This window comes from Camelina sativa, chromosome 20 (genome assembly GCF_030686135.1).
Source record: "Camelina sativa cultivar CO46 ecotype springtype chromosome 20, ASM3068613v1".
Taxonomy (NCBI): domain Eukaryota; kingdom Viridiplantae; phylum Streptophyta; class Magnoliopsida; order Brassicales; family Brassicaceae; genus Camelina; species Camelina sativa.
The window spans coordinates 17,713,582-17,739,041 of NC_141899.1; the positions used below are offsets into that span (position 1 = coordinate 17,713,582).

At 34.7% G+C, this 25,460-nt stretch overlaps 1 long non-coding RNA gene, 1 other non-coding gene and 2 pseudogenes across 3 annotated transcripts; 1 reads left to right on the forward strand and 3 right to left on the reverse strand.

Annotated features, from left to right (window-relative positions):
• The first annotated feature begins 2,046 nt into the window (after positions 1-2,046).
• On the forward strand, positions 2,047-2,153 carry LOC147919086 (small nucleolar RNA R71). The gene has a single exon (XR_015594231.1). It is a non-coding gene; the product is annotated as a small nucleolar RNA R71 (small nucleolar RNA).
• A 4,760-nt stretch (positions 2,154-6,913) lies between these two features.
• LOC147919087 (cytochrome P450 71B12-like) lies at positions 6,914-8,643 on the reverse strand (annotated as a pseudogene). The gene is made up of 2 exons (XR_015593609.1): positions 7,759-8,643; positions 6,914-7,663 (listed from the first exon to the last, which is right to left on the reverse strand). The product of XR_015593609.1 is annotated as a cytochrome P450 71B12-like (transcript).
• A 352-nt stretch (positions 8,644-8,995) lies between these two features.
• LOC147919088 (uncharacterized) lies at positions 8,996-10,176 on the reverse strand. The gene is made up of 2 exons (XR_015593610.1): positions 10,057-10,176; positions 8,996-9,383 (listed from the first exon to the last, which is right to left on the reverse strand). It is a non-coding gene; the product is annotated as an uncharacterized LOC147919088 (long non-coding RNA).
• A 1,184-nt stretch (positions 10,177-11,360) lies between these two features.
• Positions 11,361-12,479, reverse strand: LOC147919089 (cytochrome P450 71B14-like; annotated as a pseudogene).
• Positions 12,480-25,460: the final 12,981 nt, after the last annotated feature.

Genomic DNA, 25,460 nt, shown 5'->3' on the forward strand with positions numbered 1-25,460 from the left:
TGTGAAGTTGATCCTTGATCACCTCACCCTTAGCACACAAACCATATTTCTTCTTAATTTTGAGCCTTGGTCTTGCTTTCTTCAAAGACCTCTTGTTCAGCTTAACTTGGAGATCCTCAACCATACTAGTCAGCTCTTGAACTGACCTCTTAAGCTTCTCCACTGAATCCTCTTGAAGTGAGAGCTCAGCCTTTGGAGTTGCTTTATCACTTAAGACCTCTTGACCACCTTTGTCCTTGATAGTAAAAGGCTTATCATCTATGGTAGGAAGGTTGGTTGGGTTATAGATGTTGAACTTCATAACTATACCCTCTGCAATATTCAAGGTCACAAGACCTTCCTTGACATCAATGACTGCTCCAACAATGGCTAAGAATGGCCTCCCAAGGATGATTGGATCTTCAGGTTCCTTGTCCATCTCTAAGACCACAAAATCTGTATGAACCCTTGCCTTCCCTATCTTGAGTGGGACATTCTCCAACCTTCCAACTACTTCTCTGTTTGACCCATCAGCTAGGCATACATGGAGGTTGGTGGATTTGAAATCAGTTCTCCCAAGCTTTTGAGCTATGGAGTATGACATCACACTAGTTGAAGCTCCCAAATCACAAAGGCATTGGTTGTAGTGGAGGTAACTGATTGTGCAAGGCAGATAGAATGGTCCTGGATCCTTAAGCTTAATTGGGATGATCACTCCTCCAAGGTTCTCAAGATCCTTCTCATCTTGAGCTTGATCCTTCTTCTTTGACATATCAAGCAAAAAATCTTTATAGAGAGGATAAGGTTCATACTGTTCCAAGGCAGGTCATCTCTCCTCTTCTTGATAAGCAATGATGATCTCTTGTATAGCCATCACTTCCTTTTGTTTCTCAACCACAGCTTCTTCCTTCAAAGCTTCCTCATCCTTTTGTTGCTTAGCCAACATCTCCTTTTTCTCAATTATTTCCCTTAATTCCTTGATCCTTTGTGCTTTGAAACATACTGGGAATGGTAGAGGTGGTTTGTAAGCAGGAGGAATGTACTTAGCAGGTTTAACAGCTCCTGATCCTTCAGCTCGATCGACCACTCGATTAGGCACTCGGTCGAGTGCTAGCTCGAGTACCTGGTCGAGTGCAATGTCGAATTCAGATTTCTCTGCACAAACTTCACTCAAAGCTTCAATATTTGACCAATCCTCCCCATCTTGAACATCACTGTCCTCAGTGACTTCCTCATCAGAGATATGGATGGCTTTTGCAGTGAACTCCCTTGGATTTTGAACAGCTTTTCCAGGGAGTTGGTTGGGTTTAGGAGCAGAAGTAGAGGCAATGTTGCTCTCCATATACTTCACTCTTGAGTTGAGACCTTCAAACTTCATGTTAAGGTCATTATACTGGGATGTGAGCCTTTGATTCAACTCAGCAAACTGTTTGGCTTCCTCAATCTTTCCTTGTGTTTGCCCAATCAACAACTGTTGCATCATAGCTCTTAAGTCTTGTTCTTGGCCTTGGTTAGTCTGAAACCCTGGTGGGGGACACAACTGAGGCTGGAACACTTGATGTTGTTGTTTGGGGACATAGTTTTGTTGTTGTTGAGGCTGTTGAGGTGGATACACTTGGTCTTGTGGATTAGCTACATTGGTTCTCCTATAGGAGAGGTTGTTGTTCTTGAACCCTCCTTGGTTGTAGCCTTTGAATCCACCCTGGTTTTGCATGTAACAGAGCTCAGCAAATTCAGTCTCCCCCTCTTGAACTGGAACCTCTTCTTCACCAATGAAGTGAAATGAAGTGAATAGACTTTTGTTGGCTAAGAAGGATCTTGTCAAGCTTCTCATTGACCATCTTCAAGTCCTTCTTGTACTTGTCCTCTTGATCAGTTGATGATGACCTTATGGTTCTGTCATAGTCCTCATTATATTTGCCATCTGACTGAGCAAGATTCTCAACTAATTCCCAGCCTTCTTCCACATTCTTGTTAAGGAAGTTGCCATTAGAGGCTGTGTCAAGAAGCATCATGATCTTGGGAAGCACTCCTCTATACAATGTGCTAAGTAGGGACTCATTGCTGAAGCCATGGTGAGGACACTGAGTCTGAAATCCTTTGAACCTCTCCCAAGCTTCACAAAAGCTTTCATTGTTTCTTTGAGCAAACCCAGAAATTTCATTCCTCAATCTAGCCGTCCTTGCATTTGAGAAGAATTTTGCTAAGAAAGCCTTCTTGCAAGCATCCCATGTGGTTATTGCTCCAGTAGGAAGAGTCTTCCTCCCAAAGGTGTGCATTGTCTCCAAGTGAGAATGGGAAGAGCCTCAACTTGAATCCATCTTCACTCACTCCATTAATCTTGGTAAGACCACAGATTCTGTCAAACTCATCAAGGTGATCTAGTGGATCCTCCATTGGCAACCCATGGAACTTGTTGGCTTGAATCATGGAGATCAATCCACTCTTGATCTCAAAATTATTATTAGGAACTGTAGGAGGCACAATACCAGCTCTTTGGTTGTGTGTGTTGGGTGCATCTCCAGCACCAATGTGCCTAGGTCTCTGCTCATGGTTAGCTTGTTGCTCCATGATGACTTGATCCTCTTGCTGAACTTGAACTACTCTTCTTCTATGATTTCCCAAACCCTTTTGCAGCCTATGGATGTTGTCAAGAGGCTTTTGAAGATTGTCTTTCCCCTTAGACCTTGTGTGCATCAACAGACACGAGTACAGACTCGAACAGGTACACAGTTGAGCTCAGGCTCGTGTAGGCGGTTAAGGCGACTGGGAAGTGGTGTCGAAATAGAGATGGCTTCTGACTAGATCAGGTGCTCGATCACTGCTCGGTCGAGTGGTGGTCGAGTGGTTGGTCGAATGGGTACCTGAAACTCAAGACAACCCAGCAACAGAAGATTCGAATCCAGCAACTTCACAAGTGTATAAACGAACTTAATCTTAGACTAATATGGATCCTAAATGTCACAAAAAAACACACTCAAATGGGCAACGGCGCCAAATTGAAACAAGGTTTGTATGTGTGGGTGATTTATGATGAATATATTTAATGGTGAGTTATGAATGAATGGATGGTAAGGTGTTTCAATTCCCCTTATGCAGTTGCAGTATAAGAGGTGTCAATCCTATCTGAGTGTTTGTGAACGATTAAGACATGCATATGAGACTAAGTCAAGCCAAATGTAAGGGTTGTTTGTCACTAACAATCCTATGATGAAAATGCAAAATGCAGAAAGTAAACTACAAGAACTAGATGCTAAATGTAAATGGAACAGAATGATTATGACTTATATGAAGCTAGAACAGAAATAGAAACTACAATAAATAAACTAATGCAAGACAATAATGAACAGGACAATAAGTAAATGCAACAGAAATGCAAATAGAATGAGACTAGAGATAAGACAGGACAACTACAAATCATAAACCAATGTTCTGGGGAAGAACTCGAGCAAGCACTCGATCGAGTGTAGATCGAGTGCAGGGTCGAGCTGGACTAAACGCAAAAAACAGAGCAACACAATAAAAACAGAGAAATGCAAAAACGAATCAAACAACAAGCAAGCAACAGGATTAAGACTTAAAAATTAATAAACAAAGAAGGGCCTGAGGAGGGATTCATGGGCTGAACTAATCATTGTGGTTATCTAACTTGGTCAACAAATCTCAAGCAAACTATGAGCCAATCTCTAGACATATAAATCTAAGACAAGTTTCATCCACTCTCATGGCAAGAAACAATCAAACTTATGCATCTCTAGACTTGTTCTCACATAGTAAAGAGTCTACACAAGCAGGCATTAAGCAATACATCTCAAACCAAACAAGACCTCTAATCTCTTAGCAATCCTAATGGTAAGCTCTAGATCTAGCCTTATCTATGCTTCTTAAACATTGGTGTGATGCTAAGATGCTTAAAATCAAACCCTACATTCTCAGATATAGGATCAGCATTAAGAACATCTAGCCTAGAAGAGATCTACAACAATCAAGCTTGACCAAATCAAACAAACGACAAGATCAATCCAGCCTAACCCATCCTCAAGATCCTAGAGAACTACTCACAAGAACACATGATGAACAAAGTCAAAAACCCAAAAAAAATACGAAACTTGCATCATTAGAAAGATGAAACAAAGATCTATAATATTGGAGAAAGAATCAAACTCGAATTCTCAATATTAAGAAAGTTATGGAACCAACAATATTGAAGAATTTAGTCTTTTCCCTCCTTAAAAACAAGTACAAGATCTAAGAAAAATAAAAGTGCAAAAGGAATAATTCCCAAAAAGGTAAAAACTAGGTTTAGAGAATATCTAAAAAGCTGGACTCTTTTGGTGACTGCAGGTACAAGGCTTTATATAGGAAAGGGAGTGGAAGCCCTTAAAATACTAAAAGACAAAATAGTCAACGGCTCGGTCAACTCGACCCGTGCTCGGTCGAGTGGCAGGTCGAGCTGGCTTCTCTCATGCATCATCCACTCGGTCGAGTTCTCCTCAGCACACGGTCGAGTGTCTGGTCGAGTGTGCGATCGAGTTGGACTCTGGACCTTGGTTCTTCAGCCTTAACTCTCTTGCTTTCCCTTCATGATTGCTTCACTTCTCCTTAGCATTGCTTCCATGCTCCTTAAGCTCCAAAATCACCTGATTATGCATGAAAAGATGCAAATGCAATGCAACTAAACTCTAATGCATGATTAGTCCTAAAGCTATTCAATCATGGTGAAAATGGCTAGCAAAAAGATGCAAAAGATGTGAATAAACTAAGGGAAAACATGGTAAAATATATGAACATCATCTTTATAACTCATCTACTATATAACCATATTATATAGTATTTTAAACTTTTAAATTTTACTTATTCGTAATACTTTAAAATTTTATCAAGTTTATATATATTAATTATAAGAATTAAATTAATGTGAATGGAAGTTCTTCTTACGTTAAAAATCAAAGCTCACAGGTATTAGAAAACAAAATGGGAATCAAATTGTTGTTTTCTTTGTTTGCAAATGATTCGGAGATATAATATCTTCAAAACACAATAGAAAGTGTGGTTAAATATATCATAGTTTATGTTTCCATATTAATTTTAACTGTAATTTTTTGTTAGTTGGAATGGAATGTAAAATATTTAATAAACAAAATCTGAAGTAATACTATTTTTGAAAAATATTTAGGGATTAAATTTGTAAATAATTTTTTAAATAGTACAAATAAAAGGGTAGAATCCAAAATGTAGTTCAAAAAGATATATATAGATTAATATGAGTTGTGATATTGAAAATTGTCTGACTAAAACTCTATCAAATAGCTGACTAAAACTATATATCAAATAGCTGACTAAAATTATTGAGAATTCGTTAGAAATATCCTCTTAAAAATATCCCTTTTCAAAAATATATTTTTGAATACATTTTATTTTTACTCTGTTTTACAAAATTACAATAATAAGTTAAATTAATTTTTAGAATTAAAGTAAGATTGGGTAATGGGCAGCAAATTAGTTTCTGGCATGACTCATGGACTATTAATTACGTATTTAGGTCCTACAGGACCCGCTCAAACAAGCATCCCCAATCCATGGGAAAGTTGCTCAGGCATCGTTGCCTACGGGCTGGAAACTCCGTCCAGCAAGGTCACCCCAGGCGGAGGATCTCCATATTTTTTCCTCACAACTGTAAGTTCGCCTCTTCCCACTCATGAGTCTGATGAGTATTTCTGGATGTGTGGTACAGAGGAACTTACAAAATTCTCCACAAAAAAGACGTGGGATATCTTAAGGCCAAGACAAGATCCTGCCTTCGTGGACTGCTCAAGTTTGGCTCAAAGGGAGGAATCCCTCCACAAGCTTTCATGTTGTGGCTAATGCACCAAGATCGACTACCAACAAGGGCAAGATTGGTTAGGTGGGGTCTGAATACTGATCCTAACTGTTGTCTTTGTGGTATGTATCTGGAAACAAGAGAACACCTGTTCCTCCGTTGTGAGGTTAGTGAGGAGCTTTAGGTTGAAGTGACAAGGCGATTAGGATGCAGGCGTTTCCTCATTTCACACTTGGGAAGCTTTTACATCCTGGATGGACGTCAACGATCATATAGCGCCGAGATGCTTGCGTCGACTTGCTCTGCCCAAGACACTCTCTATGCTATATGGAGGGAACGAAACACCAAATATCACAACAACATTGCTACAGCTGTCCAAACCCTGTTCAAGGGGCTGGATAGACAAATCAGGGACGCCATTTTGGCAAACAAGAAGAGAAAGAATTTTAAAGACCTGCTATTGATTTGGTTAAAATTTGACATTCAAATTCCTTCCTTGTTTTTATCTTTTTTGGCAATGGACGAGTTAAGTATCAAGCTTTTTGTAATTTTCTGAAAACTTCAAGTTTAATGAATATTCACATATTTTTTAAAAAAAATTAAAACACGTTGGGTGTGCATGGGATAAAACTTAAAAGTGTGGAGACATTACTGGCGAAAGTTAGGTTTTGTTTGGTAATTAGTGGAATTGTTGATATCCCTTCCCTAGTTGGGGTTAAACCGTCTTGCTCGCTTCGGTAAGAAGCTACGAACAGAATACTGACTTTTACTTCTGTTACAGTAAAAGCTCATAAGTTAGGTTTCTTTTGCAACTGTGTTCTGTCGGCTGAGCTAATTGCAGGCCCGGCCTAAACGAGACAAAGGTGAGGCAGGCAGGCAGGTGAGATCAAAGGAAGAGAAGATTCCGGAAGCAGACAAGAAGGTACTTCGGAGTTCGGAGAATGTTAATTCTTTAAAACCGATGCAGTAGAGGCGAAAGGAGAAGACAATGTCGTCATCCAACTGTGAGTGCTGAGCTCTTGTTTTAGTTAAATTTTATACACGACCTTTTTGTTTCTGTCATTTGATTCAGTAGTAATGGTCCCGAAGAAGTTCTATTTACGCTACAAGATCTCGGATTGAACAAACATTTTATTGATATATGGTAATATTGGTATAATATCTTCACATTATTTATGATATGGTAATATTGGTATAAGATCTTCACATTATTTATTTTGAACTATGAAATTAAAAAGTGAAGTGAAGTCAAGTCCATTGGGTAAGGATGGGGACAAGCTCAAGTGGAATTTTCTTAGGACTAACAAGTCCATAAGATTCTTCAAGATCAACATCTTCAATCTTCATTCCTTCAGGAAGCTTCCAATCGAAACGGTAAAGAAGATTGATAAGAGCCAAGTGTACCAAAGTCATACCCATTCCTATACCTGGGCACACTCTCCTTCCGCTACCAAACGCCAACAACTCAAAATTTAGACCTTTATAGTCAATCTCGCTATCCATAAACCTCTCAGGGATGAAAGCTTCCGGATCTTTCCAAACGTCTGGATTCCTATGAACAGCCCATACGTTGACATGGATCCAAGTTTTCTTTGGAATGTCATAACCTCCAATCTTTAGATCTTTTGAAGCCTCTCTTGGAATTAGTAGTGGCACAACTGGGTTTATCCTAAATGTTTCTTTGATCACCATTTTCAAATACTCGAGTCGTTCTATAGCATCTTCGGTGATATCATCTTTGTTTTTGATCACTTCTCTCATCTCTGCTTGCACTTTCTTCAGAACTCTTGGGTTAGTAATCAAATGTGTCATCGCCCATGTCACGATATTGGCAGCAGTGTCTGTTCCCGCAAGAAGAAGGTTCTGTAATAATCAAGAGGAGTAGAGGACACAATATTTAAACTTTAGGCAACATGTGAACGATACAATTTTCAGATAGAGAGGTTCCCAATACTTACCAGAATAATTCCTTTGACGTGGTTTCGAGTTAGTTGAAACTCTCCCAGCACAGTTTCTCCCCCTTTCCATCTTGAGGAGCAAAGCAATGATATCATCATCGATACTTTCATCTTCTTGGTGATGCTTTATAGATTGATCGAAAAATGAATCTAGTGCCTTAAAAACCTTCTCACATTTGCTATGTAATCCTGTGATCCTATCGATGATTTTACCAACAACTGGGAAGTAATCTGCTGCGGCAAAGCTCCCTACCACCTCCATGGTTCTTTGAACGACTTCCTCAAAAGTATTCTCAAGTTTGCTCCCTGTTAGAGTTATCCCAAATGCAACTTTACAAATCACATTCCCAGAGAGTTTCACTAACTTTTGGTTGAAGTCAACTGGTTTTTTTCCAACGAAGCAGACTCTTTAAGGAATTGGACAAAGGATGAAACTTCTTCTTCTCTTATATATTGAAATGATTTTAACCCTTTTTGCAGTGTAGAGCTCAACAACTGTCATCTTTCGTACTTCCCTCCAATAGTTGTTGTAGAAAGAAAAGGCAAGATCTTTATAATCGTGTGTAATTCTTGCAGGATAAGTCATATAACGTCGCGAACAACATTCTAGATCAAACGTTTTTAAGACTTCCTTCACTGTCTCTGGTGTAGATGCCACAACAGTAGACACGCTTCCAAACTTAAGAGACATTAGGGGTCCATATTTTTTTGGATAATTTGAACATCGAACGATGAGGTTTTGATCCCAGTTGGTGCAAGTTGCCAATTATAGGAAGTCTTGGTGGTCCGGGAGGTAGATTCTTCCTTTTTGCTCTCGTGTTCTTTACAATGAACATAGATAAAAAGAAGAAGAAGGCAACAATGATATACCACCAAAAAACTCATTTTGCTTCCTACACACAAATGAATAGTTTATAAAAAGTGAATAGTTTATAGTTAATTGAATATTTCATAACCTTTAGAGAAAAATAAATAGGATAGCATGTCAAGTGGACGACTAACCACAAAAGAAAAAACGGCGCTAACCAAAACCACAGAAGCACCCTAATTACAGTAAAATCTCTATAAATTAATATTTAATAAACTACTAATCTCTATAAATTAATAAAAAATGTTATGGTCCTAAGTTAGATTAATGTAATTTTGAACACTATCTTATTATGTAAATACTGTAAAAAAAATTTCATCACAAAACAATTCTAACAAAACTATAAAAGTAAGTTGTAATGGGGAATTTAAAAAACACATTTTTCCAATACCACTTTTCAAAAATGTCCAATCCCTAAAACTTTATACACATATATGATATTTATCAAAATATGTGTAACCTTATAAAAAATATACACAACTATATGATATAGAATATGCAGATAATATGCACAATGAGTAGGGGATATTTTGTTAATAGGAACAAGAAAGTGGTTCGAATCCCATTTCCCTCCGGCGCGGAAGTGAAACGGGCGGGCGAAGATTCGGGGGCTTTCGGCTCAGAAGCTCATGGGAATCACATTGGTGTTGATGTTAACACAGACTGACCGGGACCTGCCCCATTTACCTCTCCTCTGTTCAAGGGGCACAGTCCCTGGATTCTAGTAGGGACTTCCGGCGCTCTCCGAGCTGTGTACCTGATGTCCTCTTTTATGGTTCATTATATGTGTGTAAAATTTTATATATTTTTATTAATATCGTATAAATATTTTTTAAAAACTTTATAAAAACTTTAAAATTTATAAAATCTTATAAATATTTGAATTGAGTCTTTGAGTAGTAATTACTATCCATAAGTACCTTATAAACCTTATAAAACTTTATAAAATTTTTAATTTAATAAAAACTATTTTTGAAAGTCGATAGATAAAAGTGGAATTTTTGAAAAGAGGTAAACCAAAAGGGGTATTTCTAAACATTTCACATTTGGAATGATACCATTAATACAACAAAACAATTCTATAAAATAATAAGATTGCATGTTCAATACTAAAATTTTATAATTGTATAAATTATTAATGTATATATATGTATAAAGAAAATTTGGGGAAATATGGCTCTTATGTTGTTGTTTTTTCTTAAATTTACATTGATTTTTGTTGTAGTTCAATTCTAATATTTTTACTGTATCAAATATAAAGAATATTCTAAATATATAAATTATATAACTTGAATACTAAATTAGGAAACCGTAAAATCTATATATGTAAAATAAAAATGGTTCTGATGTGTATCACCAATTAAATCTTAGAATTTATATATAAGAGAATATAATCAAAAAACATATGGAGAGAGATATCCACAAATTACCTTAAACTTAAAAGTTTGTGGGTCGAAGGAGAGAGAAAGAGAGAAAATTTGTTTGCTTCTACGGATAAAATGAATTAGGATATGTGGCTGTGTGGTTTGCTTCTTTTTATGTATGTGCCTAATTGGAATGCTTTGAAGATACGTTCATTTTATAGCGAAGCTGAATAAATATCTACTGAAATTATTCCTCAAATATGTTTAATGAACTTATTTTTAACCACCACAATTTTATTCAACATATCTAAATTTGAATAGGATTTTTCTCCCCGGGAAAAGTCCACCCAATTCTTATTAGAATTTTCTACGAAAAGATTGAAATTTATGGGTTGATGCTACGAAATAGTTGAAATACCATGATTTCAAATCTGATACATTAAACCCCACACGGCTCTACGACATTTCATATCCAATAATCTACATTACTTGGTGGTATCTATAGACGGCCCAAATTCCAGAGAGGGAAAATTGGTTAAATGGAGATGACTAATATGATAGCATGATTGTGACAAGCGCTATCATATTAAATTCTGAGGAGAAAATGAGAAGTGTCCCGTATTGTTGTCCTAAGTTCTGTAAAGACTCCGAAAAAAAAAAGTCATTGTATCTATGATTTGATTTTGACATATTTAGGGTGAATCTTTTGTTCGCCTCTTCAATTTTTTACCAATTATATTTTTTTTATATAATATTTTATTTTAAAATTTAATCAAAATTAAATTAAAAAGTAAACAAATTAAGGAACAAAATTCTGTATACCTTTAACTAAAAAAAAAAATTATTGGTTTGCTTTAGATTTTATAATTAAACGAGGTTATATATCGGTTTGAGTTTATAAATGAGAATTATGATTTAGATTTTATAATTAGAACAAAATTATGTGTCAGTATGAGTTTACAAGTGATGTGATTAGGGTTTAGTTTTTACAATTAAAACAAAAATATGTGTCGGCTTGGGTTTACAAATGAGATGGTTAGAGTTTATATTTTATAATTAAAAAAAATTATATGTCGATTTGGGTTTACAAATGAAGTTGTCAGGGTTTAGATTTTATAGTTAAAACAAAATTATATGCCGGTTTAGTTTATAAAATAACGGTTTGAGTTTTTTATTTTTCAATGATTTATACAGATTTTGTTTTCTTATTTTATAGCGGTTTGTCTTCACGCTACAAGATATCGGATTGAAGAAACATTTTATTGATATGGTTATGGTATAAGATCTTTGCATTATTTATGATACAGTAATATGGTATAAGAACTTCACATTATTTAGTTTGAACGATGAAACTATAAAGTGAAGTGAAGTCAAGTCCATTGGGTAAGGATGGGGATAAGCTGAAGCGGAGTTTTCCTTAGGACTCACAAGTCCATATGGTTCTTCAAGATCAACATCTTTTACCTCCATTCCTTGTGGAAGCGATCAAAACGGTAGAGAATATTGATGAGAGTCACATGTACCAAAGCCATACCCATTCCTAAACATGGGCACATTCTCCTTTCGCTACCAAATGGCAAGAGCTCAAAGTTTAAAACCTTTATAGTCAATCTCGCTATCCATAAACCTCTCTGGGATGAAAGATTCTGGATCTTTCCAAAGGTTTGGATTCCTATGAACAGCCCATATGTTGACATAGATCCATGTTTTCTTTGGAATGTCATAACCTCCGATCTTTATATCTTTTGAAGCCTCTCTTGGAATTAGTAGTGGCACAAGTGGGTTTATCCTTAATGTTTCTTTGATCACCATTTTCAAATACTCGAGTCTTTCTATATCTTCTTCTGTGATACTGTCTTTGTTTTTTATTACTTCTCTGACCTCAGCTTGCGCTTTCTTTAGAACTCTTGGGTTTGTAATCATATGCGTCATCGCCCATGTCACAGTATTGCCAGAAGTGTCTACTCCAGCAATAAAAAGGTTCTGAAATAATTAAATACAAAAGATTTCAAATTTATGTGAAGAAACAAATTTATTGAAAGAGAGGTTAAAATAACTTACCAATAGAATTCCTTTGGTGTGGTCTCGGGTAAGTTGAAATTCTCCAAGTCCAGTCTCTCCCGTTCCATCTTTAGGAGCAAATCAATGATATCATCTTTAATACTAGGATCCTCTAGGTGATTTTGTATAGATTGATCAAAAAATGAATCCATTGCCTTAAAAAACCTTCTCACATTTGCTGTGTAACCCTGTGATCCTATCAATGATTTTACCAACAACTTGGAAGTAATCCTCTGCTGCGAAGCTCCCTAGCACCTCCATGGTTCCTTAAATGACTTCCTCATAAGCATTCTCAAGTTTGCTTCCTTCTAGACATATCCCAAATCCAACTTTACAAATCACACTCCCAGAGAGTTTCACTAACTTGCGATTCAAGTTGACCGGTCTCTCCAATGAAGCAGATGTATCATGAATTGGACAAAAGAGGCAACTTCTTCTTGTCTTATATGTTGAAATGATTATACCCTTTTTGCGGTGTAGAGTTCAACAAACCGTCATCTTTCGTACTTCTCTCCAATATTTGCTATAGAAAGAAAATGCAAGATCTTTTAAGTTGTATGTAATTCTTGCAGGATATGTCATGTAAGGTCCCGAACAACAATCAGCATCAAACGAATTTAAGACATCTTTCACCGTATCGGGAGTTAAAGCCACAACAGCAGAGACATATCCAAACTTTTAGAGACATTAGAGACCCATATTTATTAACACTTTAAGATTGTAAAAGAGATTTCTCATTAACCGTAGAAGTGTACACTTACAAGAGTATATATACAAGTATTCTATACAATATATATATGTTAGTATACCCCCCTCAAGCCGAAGCTTCCCGTGGAAGGAAGAGGCTTGAAACTGATAAACGGTTGAGAATAGAGTAGAACGGAGCCGGCTGCAACAGTTTGGTGAGGATGTCAGCCAGCTGGTTTTCAGTAGAGACATGTAGAACCTTCAGAAAACCACTCTTAATCCGATCACGAGTGATGTGACAATCAATCTCAACATGTTTGGTGCGCTCGTCAAAAACTGGGTTATTGGCAATGTGCGTTGCTGATTTGTTGTCACAGAACAGCTTTGCAGGACAATCAACCTTGATATGCAAGTCCTTCAACATCTGATCAAGCCAGAGAAGTTCTTTCGTGGTGACTGCCATGCTTCTGTACTCTGCTTATGTGCTACTGCTACTGCAAACATCATGTTTCTTTGACTTCCAAGAAATAAGAGAAGTACCCAGAAACACACACATACCAGTGATAGAAAGCCTACTCTCCAATTAGGTTCCCCAATCAGCATCAGAAAAACCATTGAGACATATATCCGTATGAGCAGAGAAGAATAAACCTTGTCCAGGATTGTTCTTGAGATACTTCAGAATACGAAGAGCAGCTTTGTAGTGAACATCAGTTGGACAAGACAAGTACTGACTCAAGCGATTCACAGCAAATGTAATATCGGGGCGTGTGATGCACAAATATAACAGGCGACCAACAAGTTCCCAATAAGGCCGACCATCAAAGAGAAGCGTACATGAACCTTTAGTCAAGACCTTCTTGTAGTCCATTGGGGTTGATCTTGGCTTACAACCAAGAAGACCAGAATCAGCCAGTAAGTCCAAACAATACTTCCTCTGACAAACAGAGATTCCTTCTGAGTTACGAGCAATCTCCAAGCCTAGAAAGAAACACGCTGGACCTAGATCCTTAGTCTTGAATTGTCGAGCAAGAGCCGATTTGATGCTCATAACAGCCGCATCATTATTGCTGACAATGAGTATATCATCAACATAAACTAACACTGCAGTGTAGAAGACATTAGTTTCCTTAACGAACAGCGTATTATCAGCAGGAGATTGTTCAAACCCCTCATCAAGAAGCGCCTTAGATAAACATTTGTACCATTGGCGAGAGGCTTGCTTCAAACCATAAGGAGACTTGTGAAGTCTACAAACTGGATTTGGTGGTAGAACGCCAGATGTCGGTGTATATCCTTCAGGCAAACTCATGTAAATCTCCTCCTCCAAGTCACTATGCAGAAATGCATTAGTAACATCCATCTGAGTTAAGTTCCAACCCTTCTTGGCAGCCAAACCTAAAACAAGCTTGACACTAGCAAGTTTAGGAACAGGTGAAAATGTATCAATATAGTCGACACCTTCTTGCTGTGTATATCCTTTGGCAACGAGACAGGCCTTCTACCGCTCAATAGAGCCATCCGAGTTATACTTAATAGTATAAACCCATTTGCAGCCAACAACGTTCTTACCCGGTGGCAATGAAACAACAGAAAGAGTCCCTGTCTGCTCCATAGCATCCAATTCCACATCCATAGCTTTGGTCCATTTCAGAGATAGTATAGCTTGTTTAAAAGATTTGGGTTCTGTTTCAAGAGTTATAGAAAGAACATACGACTGATAGGAAGGATTGATAGTAGAATAGGATAAAACAGAACAAAGTGGGTAAGGAGTGGTAGAGAGTTTCAAAGGAGAAGAAGTTGAAATTTTGTTAAGAGAGTGATGATAGTCAGATAAGTAACCTGGAGCCTTAGTAGTCCGTTGTGGTCCGGCACTTGGTAATGAGACCTCACCAGTATCCGCAGTAACAGTCTCTGTTACCGGAACAATGACACTAGAGTGTGTATCGGGTGGAGAAGCATGTGACGAAGCAGATGTGGATGCATGAGATGGTGCAGATAATGCAGGAACATAAACATTAATCGGAACAGATAATGGCAAAATAACATCACCAAACAAGTCCACATCATGAGTAGCATGCTTGACATTTTGAAAAGGGAAAATTGTTTCATGAAAAATAACATTTCGAGACACAGAAACAATATTAGTATCAAGATGCAAAACTTTATAGCCTTTATAACCAAAAGAGTATCCTAGAAAAACGCATTCAGTAGCACGAGAACTAAATTTGTGCCTATCTTTTTGTAAAGTGGAAACAAAACAAAGACAACCAAAGTTTTTAAAAAAAGAGTAATCCGGTTTCTTTTTAGTAAGAAGTTCATAAGGAGTAATATGTTTCAAAACAGTAGATGGAGTTCTATTAATCAAGAAAACTGCAGTTAGTAAACAGTCACTCCAATAAGCTAAAGGAATATTCGATTGAAACAAGAGAGATCGAGCTACATTGAGCAAATGTTGATGTTTGCGTTCAACAACAGAATTCTGTTGTGGTGTATAAGTACAAGAATATTGATGAACTATGCCATGTTTACTAACCAAATCAGCAAAAACAAGTTCTGGAGCATTACCAGTTCGCATTTTCTTAACAGTAGTCTGATACTGAGTCTCAACCAGTTTAAGAAACAAAGGCAATTTGATAGAAACTTCACGTTTATTATGCAATAGGTAAACCCATGTTACACGACTGTAATCATCTACAATGGTGAGAAAATATTTAAAACCTTCTGTAGACTCTATAGCAAAGGGACCCCAAACATCTAAGTGAATAAGATCAAAGGGAGCAGAAGACCTATGACCACTAGACTCAAAAGGAAGACGTTTTTTATTAGCTAAATGACATATAGAACAAGGAGACTCAGAGGACAAAGTAGACAATGATGATGTACCCGGAACATGCTTTAACTTGTCAGAAGATGGATGTCCTAGGCGTTGGTGCCACAGAGCTCCATCAACCTTCAAGGATCCAGAAAAATGCGATGCAGACAACTAATGATCTCTGCCGTATATGTAAAGATTGTGAAACAGATATCCTCTACCAATCATCAAGCCCTGAATAGACTCCTGAATAAAGCAAAACAATGGATAGAAATGAGCAGAATACTGGTTATGTCGTAACAAAGAACTAACAGAAATCAAGTTAAATTTGAAAGATGGAACATGGAGAACTTCATGCAATGTTAAGGATGATGATAAATGCACAGTGCCACTATGACTAATATCCACTCTAGCATCATTTGGTAATGTTACTGTAACCCCAGAGACTGATGTAGTTTCATGAAAAAGTGTCAGATCAGAACAGACATGACTTGTGGCTCTTGTATCAATTATCCAACTACCAGGAGGTAAATTCGAAAAAAGTGAAGAGAGACATGTATGTTGGAAAGTAAGTTGATAATTCTCATAACGAAGAGATGTAGAAGGAAAAGAAGTAGGAAATTTAGACATACCAGAAGATGATTGAGGATCCATTACACCATGATCTGTAATGGAACAAAGCTTTGGGGAAGGAGCAGGTTGTTCTGAAGACGTGACATGAGCCTGATACTGTTGAATCAAAGACTAGATTTGATCATTATTGAGCTTAGTAAGATCCAAATTGACAGCATTAGTCGCAGGAGAAGCTGCTTGATAAGTCGTAACAGCATTGGCCATCGGTTGAATCTGAGATTTAGTCTGAACAGATTGTGATGGAGGAAACGGCTGTGCTGGCTGAGAATAAGATCCAGCAGGTCCTCTAGGCTGAGAAAACGAGTTGAATGGTCTCGAAGTTTGAGAACCAGATGAGAAACTCTTCTATCCTAGGATATAACCTGGAGGATAGCCGTGAAGTTTGAAACACTTCTGAACAACATGGCCAAGCTGACCACAATGAGTACACAATGGACGATTGGAAGGACGAGGTCAGAAGTGATTCTGCGTTGCAGCAAAAGCTGCATTATCAAAAGATCCATCAAACGAGGAAGACTGATTCAGAAGAGGATAGACGACTGATGAATCAGTCTTAGAATCTGAAGTCTGAAAGATAGCACTATCAGCTTTTGGTGTGACATTCTTCTGTCGCTCATCCTGTGTGACCATATTGTAAACTTCATCAATAGAGGGAATCGGTTTAAGCAGCAAGATGTGGCGCCTGGTTGATTCATAAGAAGCATTAAGCCCCATAAGAAACTTGGTAACCTGACTCCGCTGCTGCAACGTCTCCTAGATACCAGCTGCATTACACTCACACTTCCCACAAGTACACAAAGGCAATTCAACATAATTCTTGTATTCCTCCCAAAGAGTAACCAAGGCAGTGTAATAAGAAGTTACATCCATTGAACCTTGCTGAAGCAAACTTAATTGTTGCTCAATCTCATACACACGAGGAGCATTATCTTGTTTGAATCTCTTCATCAGACTTTTCCAAATCCCTTCTGCAGTAGGAATGTATAACAAACTAGCTCCTATTTTCTTGCTAACAGAGTTGATAAGCCAAGTCGTATCCATATCGTTGCAACGAGACCAAGATCCATAATCGCGATGATTCTCAAGAGTTTTAGGAACCATACCATTAATGAAACCAAGATTATTGCGGACATTGAGTCCCATGCGCACAGAACGATGCCACGAGTGAAAGTTTGCTCCGGTGGTTAAACGATCGGAGGCTAAAGCCATTCCCGCATGATCGGAGCTATGCAAGAAATAAGGATTGTTGTATAGATCTGTTGACGAATCAGTAGAATTAGCACGAATCGGCGATGATGGAGCCATGAATCGAGCTTGGGAAACTCAGAAATTAAAAGATAAGATCAAAAACAGAAAGAAAGATGAAAGCGCGGAAAAACAAAGTTGAAGATAGAAAAACAGAAGATTCGCGAAGAAAGTGAGAACGATTTGTCGATTTGAAGCACTCATTGAACAATTCGGAGATGAAAACGAAGATATCGAAGCTCAAAAAGAAAAAATCAACAAGATATCGCCATTGAAGAAGATGGATTAAGCTCGCGAAGCTTCAAGAATGAGAAAAAAGTTTGTTACGCTCTGATACCATATTAACACTTTAAGATTGTAAAAGAGATTTCTCATTAACCGTAGAAGTGTACACTTACAAGAGTATATATACAGGTATAAGTACTAAGTAAAAGGAAGCTTAGTACTCTTCTTATTCTATACATATATATATATATATATATATATATATGTTATTAATATTTTTCAGATAATTTGAACATCGAACGTTGAGGTTTCGTTCCCAACTGGTACAAGTTACCAATTATAGGAAGTCTACGTGGTCCGGGAGGCAGATTTTTCTTTGTCTTTTTTGTGCTCTTCGCAATGAGTGATGCAAAGAATACGAATGCAACAATGATATACCACAAACTCATTTTGTTTCCTATACAAAAAGAGATAGTTTATATAAAAGTCAATATATAGTTCATATAAAAGTCAATATTTGATAACGTTAAGATAAATAAAAACAGCATAGCATGTCAAGTGGACGATTAACTACACAATAGAAAAACAAGATAAATGAATTGAAAATATAGAACTGCACTACCTAAAACTACCAAAGCACCCTAACTATTAATCAAGGCAATACAAGTAAAAGAAGAGTCTTTATATATTTTTCCTAGCACTACTTTTTAGTTTCACATAATATTTTGATATTAGAGTGTATCTATAACAATGAATTATTATAAAAATTCCTAAAGTGAATTATTATAAAAAAACAGTTACTAATAAATAAAAGAATATTTGTATATATATGAGAATATAATCAAAAACATATGGAGAGAGACAGAGCGAGAGAGATTCACAAATTACCTTAAACTTGACGTTTGTGGCAGAAGAGTTTACACTGTGGAGCAAGAGAGAAGAAGAAATGAAATTAGTATTGTATATATATATATATTAATTTATTTATTGATTGTAATCATTGATAAGAGACGACGTATATAGGAGATGTGGCTGCGTGGTTTGCTTCCATGTATGTGGCTGCGTAGAATGCATTGTGGATAAGTTTTTTTTGAAATAAATGTCCACACACAAGGGCGGACCCACGTTGGCGTAAAATGGGGCAGTTGCCACCGTCAAAATTTTAATAGTTAGTGTTATTTATTACCTTTTCAATTTATGCCTCGGTTAAAGAAAACATTTATATCCCCACTACTTTACTTTTCTAAACCCAGGTCTCATAAACACATAAATTTAAGCTTTTATGTTGACAAAACTCAATTCGTTTTATTAATATTAGATGCCCATTTAGTTAGAAAATCAGTATTACAAGCCCATATCGTTTTATTACACTAAAAATTAATACTAAATGTGTGAAACATGACCTTTCAGCTTTTTTTCTCTCAAATTTTAATTTTATTATATATTTTATAACACATAAATTTTAAATATTATATAGATATTAATTTGATATTTTTGCCACGGGTAAAATTATTTCCTAGATCCACCACTGTCCATACACAACAGAAAAAACAAGATAAATGGATTAAAAATATAGAACTGCACTACTTAAAATCACCAAAGCACCCTAACTATTAATCAACGCAATCATATATATAAAAGTAGAGTTCCACTCTCTCCTTATTGGTCCACTTGGCAATGCAATTTTAACAAAAAAAAAATTATATTAAAACACAAATTTAAAAACAATTAATTTTTACATTTAACTCACATAATATAAAACTGAAATCTTTATAGCTTCTCCCTATAAATTATGCATTAACTTTATTTCTCCACTAAGTTGTATTAATCAATTGTATTAAAACAAAACAATAAATTCGAATTGTAACTCTCATTTTTCTAAATGCAATTTTTCATCATTTCTCTTCCTATAAATACTCATTATCTTATTCTCTTAGTCTATCATTCTTTCATTCTCTCATCTTCTTCCACTACTCTCAAATCTCTTTTTTGTTTTGTTTTGTTTTGTTTTGTATTTTTTTTGTTATTGTTGTTGTATGGGTTATACAAAATCAAATCAAATATCATTGTAAAAGCTTAGTTTTAGAGTTTGTATGATATGTATATCTTATATATTTATTTTAATCTTTTAAAATGTTTATCTCCATTTTCTATTTTATATTAACATCTTATAAGTCATTATTTTCATACTTCCTTACAATATTCACCACACAATAAAATCATAAAGTTGAAATGATCCATATGTAATTATCTATTATGTCTCTGGTTATCTCACATATTCATTTATCATTTTTTTATAATTTATAATATTTAAAGATCAATATAATTATCCATTTATCCATTTATAAAGACTATTTTGTTTTGTGATCCAATTGATAAATCTGCAGAGATCAATATAATATATATTTTTTTATGATTTGAGGTTTTTGAAAACAAAAAGAACATAATTAAACAATTGGTTTTTTTGTGTCTTTAATCAAAATAAAAAATGATCCAAAAAACAAAACATATTCAACTGGAACTTAAATATAAAAATGAAATATAATTTTAAAAATATAATTTCACTAAATTCTCTAAAGATGAAACCATTAGTATGAAATCTAGCACTATAAATTAAATTGATGAGTGAAAACCAAAAAAATATAAGTTATCCTTGGGATTTTAAAAATTATTGAGATTGAAGAATTCGTATAATTTTATAAGAAAACTAATTTAGTTTGTCACTTAAAAAGTAATATTTTTTATTTTGAAATATTATGTGTAAGTGTTGAGTTTATATCAACAAACAACCAAATCATGTGAATTTTGATTCAGCCACTTGGTATTCCTTTTGTTTTAGGTTATAAAAAATTAAAATATTTATTTATAATTAAAGACATGTAACTCCATTTAACTCAAATGTAACTCCTATCCAATAATTGTACATTAATTCATTCCTCCTACTAACTTATTATCTTTCAAGAGAAATTATTTTTGGTTAAATTTTCATATTTTTTATTTATTTTGGTTGGCTAAACTTATATTCATATTTTGGTTGGCTAAATTAATATATTTCTCATGTAAAATTATTGTTTATAATATATTTCTCATTTCAAAGTTTAAAGCAATATATCATATATATAAAAGTAAGGTTTTGGTCTCTCCTTATTGGTTGATTTTCATTTAATGTTTTCTAATTTTTTTTTATTTTTTTATTTGCTTTCTAATTGCTTTAAACAATATTTAAGATCCAATAAACACAATACATTTAACTCACACATTAAAATAAAATTATAACTGAAAATAAAATAAATTATGCATTAATCATATTCTACCACTCAATTTTATTCAAACACAATAAATTACTATTGTAACTCCATAGTTCTAAATGTAACTTCCATCATTTCTTATCATATAAATAAGCATTCTCTCAATCTATCATTCTCTCATATTGACATTCTTTTACTATCTCATTTTCACATTCTCTCATTCTCTTCTACAATACCTCAAATCATTTTTCGTTTTTTTTTTGTTATTTTTGATTTTTTATTTTTGTTGTATGGGTTGTAAAAAAAAATGAAATATCATTGTAAATTGTTAATGCTAAATTTTAATAAAGAGACTACATGATATATATTTTACATTGTTCTTATTTTAAAACATTTTTCTCCTTTATCTAATTTGGATTATTATCTTATAAGTAATCATTCTCTCTTCCTCTCCCACCAATATCAAATATTGTTATATCTCATATGTGTTGTAAGAGTTTGATTCTATATTTGATTTTAGAAATTATTATATATATAGATATTACATTGTTCTATTTTTTAAAGATCCATCTCCATTATCTAATTTGGATTACCATCTTATAGTAAACATTCTCTCCTCCTCTTCTACCAATATCAAATGTTGTTATATCTCATATGTGTTGTAACTGGTAAGAGTTTGATTCTATATTTTAATGTAGAAAGTATTATATATATTTAACATTGTTTTCAATTTTTATTTTATTTATATAAAAAATATTTCTTTTATATTTCTTGCCTTTCTAATCTATTCACATTTATTTTTTAAATTTGCATAGTTAAATTTAAATTCACATATGTTGGTTTTAACAAAACAATCAACTTTATTTGAGAATTAGATGTTCCTATTCATTTTTAAACGATCAATGTGTAACATATAAGCATTTTGTCTTGCAATCACAAGTTCCATTTCCATTGCTTAACTCCATGGTTAAACTATAATATATATTGTCCTATTTGTAGGAATAACAACATACTTATTTAATTTATTTAAAAGAGCAGATGATTAAATGAAATAAACATTTCTCCAAATTTTATAATTCAATCAGTGAGTGTACTTATTACTTTGAAAAACTTTTACATTGAAGTTCATAAAATCATATAAGAAAACTAAAATACAATATCACTTCAAATTTGGAAGGAAACACTTGGTATTCCTTTTTAAAAAAGTCAAGACACATATAAAAATTTATTAATATTTAACTCACTTTAAAGACATTAAAGGTCATTTAACTCAAAAATAACTTCTGTCCAATAATTTCATACATTCCTCCTACAAATAAAAATATATATATATATGTTCAAGATTGTATTTAAATATTACATAATTTTTTAGTTAGCCAAATTTATAGTCACATATATACTATATATACATAAGAATTTATATTACTTATTAACACCATAATTCGACCTATTATTTGCTTAACTCAATATTGGTTTCAAAGCGAACTAAAGAAAAACAGAAACGATCTTATTGATATTAGACCAAAACATGGGCATACAAACATAATCACTTACACGGAAGATATTTTAACAAAATAACTTATTATTGCAACATCAACGTATGAAGGGTTTACATAAGCAGTTAATTAGAAAATCTATAATACAATAAATGTATTGGAAACAATATCAGTCAATGATAAGATTGGATCCTCAAAAGTAAGAAACAACATCTTTATAATTCATAAAAAATAAACGCCACAATTATACACATCAGAACGAAATGGTATAAACATATATTTTATAAATAAAAGTGACGGCAAAGCCCGTATATGCCTAATTAAAACGAAATAATACAAAAGAGAAAACGAAAAAGACCAAAAAAAAAACAACAAAGTGCCAACTACACCACAACCCACGCGTTGCGTGGGGAAGCGCCTAGTACAAGTAAAAGAAGAGTCCTTATATATTTTCCTAGCACTACTTTTTAGTTTCACATAATATTTTGATATTCGAGTGTATCTATAACAATGAAGAATACTCACTCTGTAAGCTTAGAGAAGAATATATACACTCCTAAACTGAATTATTATTAAAAAAACAGTTACTAATAAATAAAATAATATTTGTATATATATGAGAATATAACCAAAATCATATAGAGAGAGACAGAGCGAGAGAGATCCACAAATTACCTTAAACTTGACGTTTGTGGCGGAAGAGTTTACACTGTGGAGCGAGGGAGAAGAAAAAGTGAAATTAGTATTGTGTATATATATATATATATATATGTATATATATTAATTTATATTTGGATTGTTATCATTGATAAGAGATGACGTATATAGGAGATGCGGCTGCGTGGTTTGCTTCCATGTATGTGGCTGCGTGAAATGTATTGTGTATAAGTTTCATTTGAAATAAATGTCCACACACAAGGGCGGACCCACATTGGCGTGAACTGGGGTAGTTGCCACCATCAAAATTTTAATAGTTAGTGTTATTTATTACCTTTTCAATTTATACCTCTGTTAAAAAAACATTACTGCCCCTACTACTTTACTTTTAAACTCAAATCTCATAAACACATAAACTTTTATGTTGACAAAGTCCAATTCGTTTTATTAATATTAGAAGCCCCTTTAGTTAAAAAATAAGTATTACAAGCCCATTTCAATTTATTACACTAAAACTAATACTAAATGTATGAAACATGACTCTGCAGCTTCTTTTCTCTCAGATTTTTAATTTTATTATGTGTTTTATAACATATAATTTTTAAATATTATATATATATATATATATATATATATATATTAATTTAATATTTTTGTCACGGGTAAACATAAAAATTCTTCGATCATCACTTTCACATGTCTTCCTAATCATGTAATTTGTAATATTTTTTTGCCCCTAGATTTCTATCATATTTTCAATTTCGTCAACTAATGATACAAGTTGTGAACTATTTTATAATTAATAATATATTCTGGACTTAAAAAATATAATTTCAATTATGGTTTTATTTAAAATTTTATAATTATTATATTAAAATATGAATTTGTAAATAGAATTAATTGTCTAGACATATTTGATCTGGTTAGTTGTGATCCCATATATGGGTTACACTTAGACAATTGAAGTAGCTTGTACGTAGGGTGTAAATTTAAGTATAAGTTTTTTTGTACAAACCAGAAACGTTAGTGGACCAATGGAGATAATAAAACGCTTCTTTTTTTTTTAAATAAAATGTTAAATTATATTCAAAACAAAAATACGTTTATATAACTGGTGCATCGTTTCTTTGAGAATTCTAAAAACAGAGGGCTGAATAAAATTTAGAATCAATATCTAGTCTCTAGCCACTTGAGCAGACCAGTATCGTAACGTCGATCCCCCATGAGACCAATAGCGAGGAGTTGGTATCTCATATGTGTGTCAATGAGTTGAATGAGATATGAAGCAGGCTTCGGGTGCTCACCATGTGTCCGCCTGTTTCGCTCATGCCAAATGATGTACTGTCGTTTGCAGGATGGAACAGGCTAGATAAGATGTAGTCCTATCCCTCCAGTTACTACAGGCTGAGGTTACTATTGAGTTCCAGGTGGTCGAAAATCGGCTCTTGTAAATATCCTTTGCAACGGCTTGCCAAATCTCCGAGAAGAAACTACAGGTGAAAAATAAATGATCACGTGTTTCAACGGCATTGTTGCAGAATATACAGTCGCCAAGCTCTCCCGTGGACCATTGCGCCTTACGATCGCCAGTGGAAAGTCTATTGCAGATCGCCAACCAAATACAGAACGAGTGCTTTCATGTGGAATGAGTAAACTAGACACATCTATGCCATGCGACCTCTTCTACCACCGACCTGATCTGCAGCCAAGTTTCTTTTGTAAAAAACTGTGGGTGAAACCTCTCGTTTTTCCCTCGCCAAAGAACGACATCGTCCCTGGTATTAGATTGCTCACGCTTCAATTGAAGTTCTGTTTCTATCTGGTATGGCAGACGATAGCGACGACGATGACGTCTGTCCCACGCATCATCAACAGACATGTGTGTACTTATCCCCGTTTCAATGATACCCCTCTCTCCGGCCACATCAATTAACTGACCCAAACTCGACCAATTATCGAACCAAAACGAGGTACTAAGCCCATTATTGATTTCTGTTCTGCAAAAATTCACTGCAACTTGTCGAAACTTGAGTAATTTTCTCCACATCCAAGAACCTGCTGTAGCAGACTGGACAGACCAGAAGATCCTATGTTTGAGTAGATTGTTTTGCACCCATCTGACCCACATAGACTCACCAGATGAAACAATACGCCATATCTGTAACACCCCCGAACCGTTCTATAACTAAAACGGAACAAGGGCGTCACGTATGACACCCGTAATCAGTCGACAAAGGTTCCCGGAATGAATCCGCTTGCCCAATTCAACCGATCTCGAGTATCTTTACCTCTCGATCATGGCCTAAGGCTTTTCAACCCGTACCACGGTCGCGAGTTGTGTCAGTCCGGACATGACTAATATATCATTCGAACGCTTCCATGTTTAAATAAAACCGAATTTTA